Source organism: Melanotaenia boesemani, chromosome 13 (assembly GCF_017639745.1).
Source record: "Melanotaenia boesemani isolate fMelBoe1 chromosome 13, fMelBoe1.pri, whole genome shotgun sequence".
In the NCBI taxonomy this organism is placed as follows: Eukaryota; Metazoa; Chordata; class Actinopteri; order Atheriniformes; family Melanotaeniidae; genus Melanotaenia; species Melanotaenia boesemani.
The window spans coordinates 34,515,311-34,527,415 of record NC_055694.1 but is presented as its reverse complement, the minus strand read 5'-3'; the positions used below and the strand labels follow the sequence as shown (position 1 = coordinate 34,527,415).

Sequence of the window (12,105 nt, the reverse complement as noted above, 5' to 3'; positions counted from 1 at the left end):
TCTGTGGTAAAAAGAAAGTGGAATGTAATCATTAAGCCTGTCAGGACTTTCACAAATAAGCTTTTCAGAACTGTTTTTGTCAATCTCATAGACGCCAAGCTCAGGTACCCAGCTGGCCATTTTCATCCTCAACAAAAGCAGGACAGTTGTTTCGCTTTTGATAATGATGCTCACTATTTCCCCTAGCTGTAGTTGTCTTTTGGTATATCTGTGTATGAAAAGCATACCATTTGCATACAAAGTGCCTTTAACTTACACTTTGTCTGTAACAACTGAGTTACATGAGTCCAGTCCGAAATCTGCGACTGCTGCCCTTATGCCACCATCATAGAGCTCTGGATAAAAGCGATTGGAGTCTTTCACTTGAACCTGGGGGCTGAAAAAACTCCCCTGACTCTGATATGCCTGAAACAACTGGTGCCTGTTAGCGAGTGACTTAGTGACATTTCTGAAGTTCTGACTTGACCTGATACATCTTTTGAAATAGCTATGCTTACTTTCAAAGCGCATGGTCCAAGTATGTATGAGTGGACCAAACTGCAGACTCAAATCGGCATAATGAAGCAGATAATGGTGTTTTGGTCTCAGTTTTAAATGTGGGAATAACTCTTGCCTCATTTCCACATACTCTTCAGTCAGGACTTTCATGTAAGCAATCTGAGACTCCGAGAGGCTAGGTGCACAGACACATTCAACTAACTCCCTCAGAAGGAGAATCAGCTGCCAGACAGCATTGTCAGCATCTTCAATTCTGTCATGTATCAGAAGTGGCAGGAACCGCAACAGCCACCTGTTTTGGGCTGCATGGCCTCCAAGCTTTGTTCCTTTATTTGGAATAGCATTTGGTTTATTGCTGCTTTCACCTGGAAATAATCTGAGTCTGTCATTTAGTAACTCATAACTGAACCACTGCTCTTTTTTAATAAGGCACTGCAAACACATTGCCAAGTCATAGTCTACAACACCTTCAAACAAGTCATGTGCTAAACAGGGTGGCAGTCCAGGCTGGCACACATGGAAATGTGAGAGTTTGTTGAAAACACTGTTGCCTTTGATGCCCTGATGCATGGACACTTCAGGGTGACTCTCCAAAAACTGCACAGACTCATTATAATCAGTAGGATCTCTATGAGGGAAAACAGTGAGAGGGTCCAAATGAAATGCATTTCTTGTGACTAGACAGTATCTACAGAAAAACTCAGCAGAACTGAAATTTTCTGTGAACCCACCCATCATGTATGCATGCAACAGTTCCTCTGTATATCTTATCCCCAAAAGATATGCCTTTTTCTTCCAGCTGACACAGGTCTGACACAAGCTCACTGAAAACTTGGTCTACTCCAAAATACTTGCAGTCATTCTCTATACAAAGCAGTACCAACTGGATTTGATCAACAGTTGATCTGATGTGTGGATGGAAATTTCCAATAGTGAAGTACACAGCTAAAACTTTGTGCTTTTGCTTGGCAGATCCAAGAGGATTAGCCACCTCAAAAGCATCTTGAAATAGCATCACCTTTAAAGAATCTGGGTCTGTGGCAAACATCTCATTAGATTTAAAGGCATGCCCATCAGTGAAATCATGAAGTACACCATCTTCAACAAGATGAGGGTTACAACTCTGCTGAATTTCGCTTCCCTTTTTGAGCATTGCCGTGAGGCTGCTCAGTATAGGGATGTAATGATAATGTCGCCTCTGCCCTCTGTCATCGTAGCCAAGAGTGACCTCAACAGGCTGAACATAGTCAAAGTGTGTCTTGTAATATTGCAGTCGTCGATGGTGTGTAGTTAAAGTCCCACTTGCGTGTAAAGCCTCATACATAGGGCTACGCTCATATACACTCTTCCCTAGACATATTAATTTTTCTGTTGGGACACCATATTGTTCAAGTTCTTCAGCTAGTACATCTACCATATGCTCTTGTTGAATATCCTGAAGAGTTTTCATCTCATTTGCAATCTCTGTTATTGTGGAGGCTGGAACTAAATATTTTGTCTGCAAACCCAAGTAGAACAGAGCTAGATTTTCTGTGAAGGCATCTCCAACTTTATCACTCTTAGCAGCCTTACTTTGGTCTATATCAACATCTGTCATTTGGTGTGCATTACTCACATCAGTCCCTTCAGGTATATTGTCTGCACTTGGAAAATGCTGTTCTGAAACCTCACATATATGAAGAGGTGCTACCTGGATCGCACTCCACCCTCTGTGATACCTGGAAATATGAGAGGAAAATGAAGTCTTTACATTAAAAGTCTTAGGACATCCATTAAAGGGACACGTTACAGTCAGACCCTCTTGGATGTGCTCATTTAAGTGAGACACAAGCTGTTTAACATCTCCATATTCTCTGCTACAAAAATTGAACGAACACTTCAACTGCACAGAAACACTACGGTTCCAAGTTTGCCTGATCCCTGTGTCTGGGTGTGTTCGTGACATGTGAACAGCAAGGCAGCTGTATGAAGAAAATTTTTTTCCACATTCTTTATGGCCACATGACAGGAGCACATTGTGAAGATGTCGATGTGATCTGCAGTGCCTCAAATATTCAGTCAATGAGACACATTTAAAGTCACATACATTACACACCAGCATGGTGGCGTGGGTTATGGCAGTGTTTCTCAATTCCGGTCCTCAGGACCCACTGCCCTGCTTCTTTTCAATGTGTTCCTACTCCAGATGACCATCAAGATCTTTGCAAGTTAGAAGTGTCAATAAGACATGCAGGGCAGTGGCTCCTGAGGACCCGAATTGAAAAACACTGGGTTATGATGACTCTTAGGACGCCCAACTTCAGCAGCCAAAACAGATTACTATGGCTAGTTATGCTGTCACTGTAGGTAGGAGCGCATTGTCTTGCTAACTAGTGTTACATGATAAAAATAACAACAATGGATTAGATTGATACACTTTTTTCAGCAGGTCTCACAATGGTTCCATTATTCACACACTCCTCATTCATACACGGCTTTCATAACGTGTACAGTCGAAGGTCGTAACTTGCGCAAGAGAGTGAACAGCTCTGAACTCGGCGAAGCGAGCAACCTGCCTGTGGCAAGCCGAGACGCAGTACAAACCGTGTTCAATGGGCATGACCCTTTAGCTAGCTTGCTGCTCTTTGATGTGGCATTGTCTGCCACATGTCACACTGTCAGACTGTGTGATCGCGCTGTGTATTAGGACCGAGAAGGTGGATCAACTGGGGCAATGAAAGCAGCCCGTTGTCGTAACAACTGTTGTTGGGTACAACTTGCTAACAGAGGCTAATGGCTGGCAGCGAGTGGCAGCGGCTCAGCCTCGACTCTTAACTGACGGCCAGGCTAATGACACAGTGTGTGACCACGCTGTGTATCAGGACCGAGAAAGTGGATCAACTGGGGCTGTGGCGATGAAAGTAGCCTGTTGTCGTAACAACTGTTGTTGGGTACGACTGTCTAATGGCTGACCGCGAGTGGCAGAGGCTCAGCCTCGACTCGTAACTGACAACCGCCACAATAAAGTTTAAAATAAAAATGTAACGCTTACTCATAAAAAGCGTAACTTTTTTTAAACTAACCTAATCCTAAAATGACTTGGGACTAATGTTCTTTGGCGCTCCGGGAAAGTTAATGTTGAAACGTTAAAAAAAATGGGTTTTTAAAAAGAGCGCGAGATGAGAAGAAAAGCGATACAGACAGAAACAAGCTGGATATCTTTTTCCGATAAAATGCACAAAGAAAACCTAAAACTTATTTTATACTGGTTAAAGAGAATGTATATTTTACCACAGAAGTGACAAAGTATTTTACCGACTCTTAAGACGAAGCTTTGTCGAAGGTCTGCTGTTGCCTTGAAGCCACGGCTTGAGGAGCACCGCTTTTCCCACAATGCAATGCGTTCATAACAAATACAGTTAAAAGACCCGTAAAAAAATATTACAGAAAATTCCTTCAAATGGACACAGTATTTTATACCGTATATTTACGGACTTTTCTTACAGTGTATTCTAATACATGTGCAGTCACACTTTGAGAGGTACATGCTATGCAGTAGTTATACTGTCTGCAAGGTAGCCATTATGAGAAAGGTACTCCTTAACAAGCTTGTAACATAAATATGTATACAATATATACAATGTCCACGGCTTAAATCATCCTATAAAAAGGAGTAAGATTCTTAGCCAGCTAAAGAAAATGCATTGCTGCCTTGCTTTATTACAAGAAACACATTTAAATGAGTTAGAACATAAAAAACTAAGAAGGGAGTGGGTAAATCAAACATACAGTGCATCATTTGGAAATAAAAGAGGTGTAGCCATTCTGATTAATAAATCACTGGCTTTCTGCAAAGAAAAAGTCATTCAGGATAAAATGGGGAGATATGTGCTGGTAGTAGGTCGTCTATGGGAAGAGGAAATATCTATTATGAACCTGTATGCTCCTAATGAGTGTGACGAAAACTTCTTTAAAGAAATAGCAAATGTAATTGCAGGAAATGCTAAAGGGATAATAATAGTTGGAGGAGATTTTAATGCAGTTCAGGATGGAAAAATAGACAGGACACCAGCAGAAGGAGGGGCACAAAGTAGGAAAACTAAAATACTCAATAATATGATAACAGAACTTGGACTGGAGGATCCATGGAGGTTTAGAAACCCAAGTATGAAAGACTTTACCTTTTTCTCAAATGTCCATAATAGTTATTCAAGGATAGACTTTTTCTGCGTCTCTCAACAACATATGCATAAAGTGATTGATTGTCGTATAGAAACAATTACACTTAGTGACCATGCCCCTGTTGTCTTACACTTGGACTTATGTAAGGACACTTTCTTTAAATACTGGAGACTAAATGTATCACTACTTACTAATGCAGTAGTGGTCCAGGAATTAAAACAAAGTCTGATAGAATATTTTGAGATAAACGATAATGGAAATGTCACCCCGCCTATTTTGTGGAGTGGAGCTAAAGCAGTATTAAGAGGGAAAATTATACAGATATCATCCAGACTAAAGAAACTGCGCTTGGAAGACCAAACAAGACTTGAAAACAAAATAAAATTATTAGAAATTGAACATAAACATACAGGGGCAAATGACATGTTGGCAGAATTAAAAGAGGTTAGGAAAGAGTTAGATAAGATTCTCACCTACAAAACGGAGGGGGCTTTGAGATTTTTTAAACAGAAATATTATGAGATGGGTAATAGAGCCAGTCGTCTGTTGGCTTTCCAGCTTCGAAAAGCACAATCTGACAGAACAGTACATAAAATAATTGATCCCATACTTAAAACAACTCTATATCACCCCAAAGAAATAGCCAATGTTTTTGCATCTTTTTATAGAAACCTATATGAGGAGCCAAATCCAGTGAATGATGGACTAAAAAATCAAATGGGTACATTTCTCACAAGTTTGGGTTTGCCTGTTCTGTCTGAAGAAGAAGCATCTGGTATGATTTCAAATATAACAGAGACTGAAATACGAGAGGCAGTTAAAAAACTTAAAAACAATAAATCCCCAGGGACTGACGGACTCCCTGTGGAATTTTATAAATGCTTCATAGAAATCCTACTACCGATATTGACTTGAGTCTTTAACTACACACTTAAAAAGGGTGAACTGCCGAGTTCTTGGTCAGAGGCCATCATTTCAGTTATCTATAAAGATGGGAAAGATGCAACCCTCTGTGAAGGATATAGACCAATTAGCTTGTTGTGCACAGACCTAAAACTTTTAACCAGTATTTTAGCCAAAAGGATACAGAAACACATTACAAAACTCATTCACCCGGATTTATTCCAAACCGGCATAGTGCTAATAATATAAGGAGAACTTTGAATGTTATTACCCAGGTCAAAAGAAATAAACACGACTCCATGTTAATTAGTTTTGATGCTCAGAAAGCATTTGATACAGTTAATTGGCATTTTTTCAGCCTGTCCTCCCCTTATAAACGTATCATGAGGTCGATTTTTCAAGCACCAAATTACAGATTATAGAGACGTTTCAAAGTTAAGCGCCCCCTACCGGTCATGTAAAAAATGACTGTGAGCACGGCAGCAATGGTGCGTTCCAGCTGTCTCGTAATTCCAACCACCTCAGAATAGGTGACATCTTTACCAGGCATTTTACAACCGCTATATATGTATATATCCAAAGTAGCCAATTCTGAGTATGTACAAGTATGTCACAGCTAGAAAATAACAATAAATTTAAATAAATAAATATTGTGTACCTCGAGAACTCAAGCAAATTTGGGTGATAATGATTAATTAACCACTCATATTTAACCTCAATATTTCACAAACAATTCCATCTTAACAACAAATTTATCAACAATATTATCAGCAACTCTGTGATATTTACACTACAAATTTATTAAAAACAAAACATAGCCTATTAGAAAGAAAACCAATAAAGACAACAATGGACTACAGGCGGGACCAGGCCTCCTGTCTCTGAATCTGGAATGTCGGGATCTTCTAAAACCTACCAGTTAAAGGTCGCTTCGTCATTTCCGGCCAAAATACCATCGGCTAACGCATTCCGAGGACGCAAGATAACGGTGCCCTCGTTTGACCCGGAAAAGGTTTGACGTAATTTCATTGCTGAACTTCGTGATACAGGTAAGACTAGCATGTTTGTGCATTTAGCTTTATTTGTCTATGTTATTATTATTACTGTTGTTGTTGTTGTTATTGAAGAGGATGCATTTCAGACGTCCACAAGTTAGTTAATTGTAAGGTTTTAACTACAACTTTGCCAGGATCATTTGTGAATGCTGTCCTAAGGCATGCAACTTTAACAGGCGCTTTGCTAGCTTACAAGTATGAAGCTAAAAAAACAATAAAAATGAAAAAAATAAATAATCTAACTGCGAAATATGTCCGCACAATAAATAATACCTCAACCAGACACGAGTGTCACCTGTTTGCACTTTGAATGGTGACCACTAGTGTAAACAGATTCCTGAAAGCACATTTTAGTAATTCTTTCCAGTGCTAACAAAAAAATTTAGAAAAGGGTTAAAATATTACTTACAGTATGATTAAATATGTTTTTATCCCTTACACCATCAAAATTCATTTGATGCATCAATACTCCTTAAATTCAGCTTTAATTTTTTGTACCCATCACCCCTCAATGAAAACTGACCAAAAATAAATAAATAAAATAAATTCTGCAAGCTTTGTGCACCATTGGCGAGATTTACCAATCAAAACAGAAATTTTCCTTTTATTGCTAATTTCAAATTGTACCTAGATGAAGTACACAACTTTCTTTATGATTGTAAGATAAAAGTAAAAGACACAGTTTCAAAACTTATTTAAGGTTATCTGTTTTTTCTTTTTTATTTCTAGCACTTTTATTTCAATTTATAATTACTTAAGGCTCATTGTCTTGAGATGGCTGAGTCCTTTAAACAGTGGTTGGAGGCAGGGAAAGACCTGGCAGACGCGTTGTCATCAAAAGTAGTAAGTTTTCATTTATTCTATTATTTTTTATGTATATCATTCTCTTGTTTCATTTAACCGAACTTCTGTGCAGACCTGAAAAGAAAGTATGTACCAAGCAAAGGTAAATTAAGGATCTTTGTTTTGTTATTTTTGTTTCTGTTGTTGTTGTTTTTTAGCCCCCAACGAAAAAAAAGCGCAAGACAGCAGGGGGCTCAAATGTTACCTGGAGGAAGCGGGAACAGGGTGGGACGATTATACCGCAGCGTATGAGAAAAACTCAATCTGGTAAGACATATCTGATATATTCTTATGATGTCCAGTCACAGTTATTTCTCTTAATCCAGAATATTAATCTGTTTACAGTTAAATCTGGCCACACTAGTCAGTTTTCAGAAGCTGAGGTGTCACAGACTGATGATGATCCTCCAGAGCTCCCAAATATTGGTATGCATATTAAACTCTGATAGTTTAAATAAGCTTGTATCTTTAGAATTACCATTAAACTATGAATATCAATCTTGCTGCCTACTGTTATGATGCATACTCAGTGACAAAGCCATCTAAGAGATAATTTTTCTTTGTTAAAATATATTGCTGTCTCTGTATTTTACATTATCATATTGATGATCTTATTTAATTCTGATACTGACTGACTGAAAGTGTAATTTTTTTCAGGTCCATACAGCCTCTGCCTGCTGTGTGCTGTCCCCTTTGTTCCTCCAAATGGACCCCAGGGATGAGTGATTTCCTTGGCCTCAAATATTGGCCAGCAACCCCAAGCTTCCAGTCGCTGTTCAAATTTGATGTGTTCACATCATTTCAGCAGATGAAGTTAGACAGCCCAGCTTTATCACAGCAAGCGTTTATCAGAATGCTTGAACATGGAGCCCTTAGTACAGGACGGGTAGGTGCTACGACATTCAAATGTTTTTAATTCCAAACTTCCACGTCTTAAACTGACCAAAATGCTACTATTCTTGTTTCCAGAAAGGCAGCATCTGCAGTGACACATTGCACAGAGTGTTTCGAGAATTTATCTTCTGCAATTACAAAAAAGAAGATCTGTGCCTGGTGGAGCCATTCAAGTGTCCAGCTTGTACTCCAGATATGCTGGCTAAATCTGTGGATGGCAATAGAAAACATTATCGTTTCAGAAAGTCCAAAGGGTCAGTCCAATAGTTTTTTTTTATTTTTAATATTTGATATACGTATTAGCTATACTGAAACTTACCATGAACAAACAACTGTAATTGTTCTGGGAATCTCAGAAATGTGTCGTCAATTTGACAATGTTGAATGAAGATGATCCCAAACAGTTTGTAGTTACATATGATTAGCTGTAACTGCAGTTAGGATTCATTAGTTATGAGTTAACATAATATTTTAAATGAATGACAGCAACATTTTCATATTGTTAGTACCTTAAGTAATCTTTATGTTTTTAATAGGATTGGCCTGTTTAGGAACAGCTCGTTCCATGGCCAGTAATTTAAAGATATTGTATATATTTGAACTTTTATGCTTTATAACAGTATAACTTAACACACATGTTGGAGAGATAGTACAAAGTTTTGAGTGATGGTTAGTTTGATTATGTTGTCAAAAAATTCTTTTAACAGGACAGATGAACCATCACTTTTTGATGGACAGGATGCAGAAGTGTCTGCCTTTGTTGATCAGATAAGAAGTCAGATGAAAACTGTAAGGATCTTTTCAGTTTATTCTAAAAAAATTTATTTGTGTCAGGGATGTATGTAACACATTATATCTTCTTTCAGAGGATGGTCATGATGTCTGCGGGCCGGCAACATTTACTGCAGGACGGAAACGTCACAGAAGTCCCGGGCCAAGGTGGATGAGGAGGGCCTGTGTGCTGACATGGCGTCCTGCTGCAAGGCTTGAACCACCACCGTGGTGAAATTTATGCCTACCCACTCTTCCTACAGATGGAGCTGGCTGACATTACAAATGCAAAATTCTTTTGTATGGACATCGCTTGCAAGTAATCATAACCATGATGAAATGCAAAATTAAAAGAACTAGCTTAAAACTAAAGACCATATTGGGATGGTAAACAAAAGTAGTCATTAATGAGACATTAATGGGCATCCATACATGATTACTTAGAATTCATTGGTTGGACCACACCTAAATTGTCTGATCAGAATTAGTTCAGACTGACAAGGTGAAAACCAAATCATCCCACTCCTCATCCTTCAACGCTTCCATTCATGTTTCAGATGTTGTAGCTGTAGGTGAGATGGCTAAAGTGTTAATACTTGCACATCAAGCATATATTGTCATTTATTTCACTACATTTTATTTCCTTTGAGTGGTTACAGTGGTCATACTGGTGACATCCCTGGTCCTAGTATATCTTACAACAATACTAATACCTGTTACGTTCTCATTACAGGTATTGACCATATTTGCAGAAGATGTCTGAAAAGTTCCCTGAGCTTCAACCTCTTACAGAGATGAAGCCTTTTCTCTCTGTAATGCATGCTAAGGTTTTCACACTGGCAAATGTGAGGTACAGACGCAAGTTAAATGTTTGGTTCACACTGTCTTTCAAACACATTGCTACCTTCTCTTACACATGACACATAGCACCACATTAATTTTTTTAGGCACATTTCTTCATTGGGACCGGTAAACCGTAGTCCATGTTAGTAAAATCATTTAGTTCATTACATGCAGTCCTACTAAGACCTTGTCTAGAGATACACTTGCTTTAAACCACACAGTTGTGTGTGCATGTAATCAGCATCCACATAGTTGTGTAAGAAATGTTATCTAATGTGGTTAAAAGCAAGTTTATACATGCCGCTTGGCATTCTGAAAGATGGACTTCCAATATGACATGGATCTAAATACAGTCCAAACATGAGTTTAAAGAAGTCCTTGAGCAGACTTTGAAATATTAGCTGGGTCTACATATAAGAAAATAAATACAGAAACACATAATTCTGATAAACTACAGTGACGTGGGTCAGGAGCATGATTGTAAAGCTAAGAAACATATTTGCTTTGGAACAGGTGACGTGGGGGGGGGCAGAAACCAGGAAGGTGCGGGAAATACAATTGGTGAGGAAGTGGAACAGGTTAATAGTTTTCTCTCCAGGGCAGCTTTGACCACAAAGTACATGACCAAATCAGGTAGGTTGAAAAATGTATGCTTTTAATACATCATCAGATTAGAAAATAGATTCTAATATATTTGTATATAATCCATATAATTACATATAACTTAAAATTTATTTTAAATTATTTTATAGGTCGAAGAGACATGTTAACCATCCTTGCCATGGGATGGAACCATTGGAAGGTGGAGCTTCTCCACAAGGCACTGGTAAAGAGGTTTATCAAGGTAAGTAGTTTGTGAATATGTTTTAATTTAATGTTTACGTTGTGCAATTTTCAATACTGGGATTTGACAAATGTTGCTTACATTACATATGCTACATTGTTCTGCCAATGCTGATCTAGTATCTTAAAACTAGAGGAAATGGAAATATGCAAAGAACATATTTCACTAAGGTGTAAACTGTTAGAATGAGTCTTAGAAATTAATTGGCAATAATATGTGTTTTTTTAAACATTCCAAATAGATTACAAAGCGAGCAGAAATTGAAGTAGCGAATCTTCACTCAAGCAAGACCTGAACATCTCTCTGGAGGACACACAACAGTGGGTGGAGGATGTCAAACACTGGGCAACCACTGGTAAGCAGAAGGTCCCTTGTGAATTAATTTGAAAATATAGGCAACGTGTAGGCAACAACACCTCTGGCAGCATCACCCTGAGCACGGGGGCTCCTCAAGGCTGTGTGCTCAGTCCCCTGCTCTTCACTCTGCTCACACACGACTGCACACCAACCTACAGCTCCAACCATCTTGTGAAGTTTGCGGATGACACAACTCTGGTGGGGCTCATCACCAAAGGAGATGAATCCCACTACAGGAAAGAGGTCGACCTCCTAACCAGCTGGTGCAAGGACAACAACCTTCTGCTGAATGTCAGCAAGACAAAGGAGATAGTTGTCAACTTTCAGAGAGGCCACACACAACACCTGCCACTAACCATCAACGGCACTGCAGTGGAGAGGGTGAGCAGCACCAAATTCCTGGGGGTGCACATCAGTGAGGACCTCTCATGGACCACTAACACCACATCACTGGCAAAGAAGGCACAACAACGCCTCTACTTCCTGCGTAAGCTCAAGCGCGCCAGCGCTCCACCACCCATTCTGACCACATTTTACAGAGGGACCATTGAAAGCATCCTTACCAGCTGCATCACCGTGTGGGGTGGGAGCTGCACTGACTACAACAGGAAAGCCCTGCAGCGCATTGTGAATACAGCTGGCAAGATCATTGGAGCAACACTCCCCTCCCTACAAGACATCTACAGCACACGCCTCACCCGAAAAGCCATCACCATTGTGAGCGATGCAAGCCACCCCGCACACAACCTGTTCAGCCTCCTGCCCTCTGGACGGAGGTACAGGAGCCTCCACTCCCGCACCACCAGACTCACCAACAGCTTCATCCATCAGGCTGTGAGACTGCTAAACTCTCGCCCCACCCCCCTGCCCCTACCCCCTCCCCCCCCAACCCCAGCCCCAACTAAACTCTCGCCCCCACCCCCCAGCCCCAGCCAG

General features: G+C 39.8%; 2 long non-coding RNA genes across 2 annotated transcripts; one reads left to right on the top strand and one right to left on the bottom strand.

Annotated features, from left to right (window-relative positions):
• Nucleotides 1-480: 480 nt before the first annotated feature.
• On the bottom strand, nucleotides 481-9,404 carry LOC121651628. Its single transcript, XR_006012455.1, has 3 exons — nucleotides 9,321-9,404; nucleotides 5,587-5,589; nucleotides 481-492 (listed from the first exon to the last, which is right to left on the bottom strand). It is a non-coding gene; the product is annotated as an uncharacterized LOC121651628 (long non-coding RNA).
• Nucleotides 9,405-10,415: 1,011 nt separating this feature from the next.
• On the top strand, nucleotides 10,416-11,114 carry LOC121650982. The gene is made up of 3 exons (XR_006012372.1): nucleotides 10,416-10,601; nucleotides 10,721-10,812; nucleotides 11,054-11,114. It is a non-coding gene; the product is annotated as an uncharacterized LOC121650982 (long non-coding RNA).
• Nucleotides 11,115-12,105: the final 991 nt, after the last annotated feature.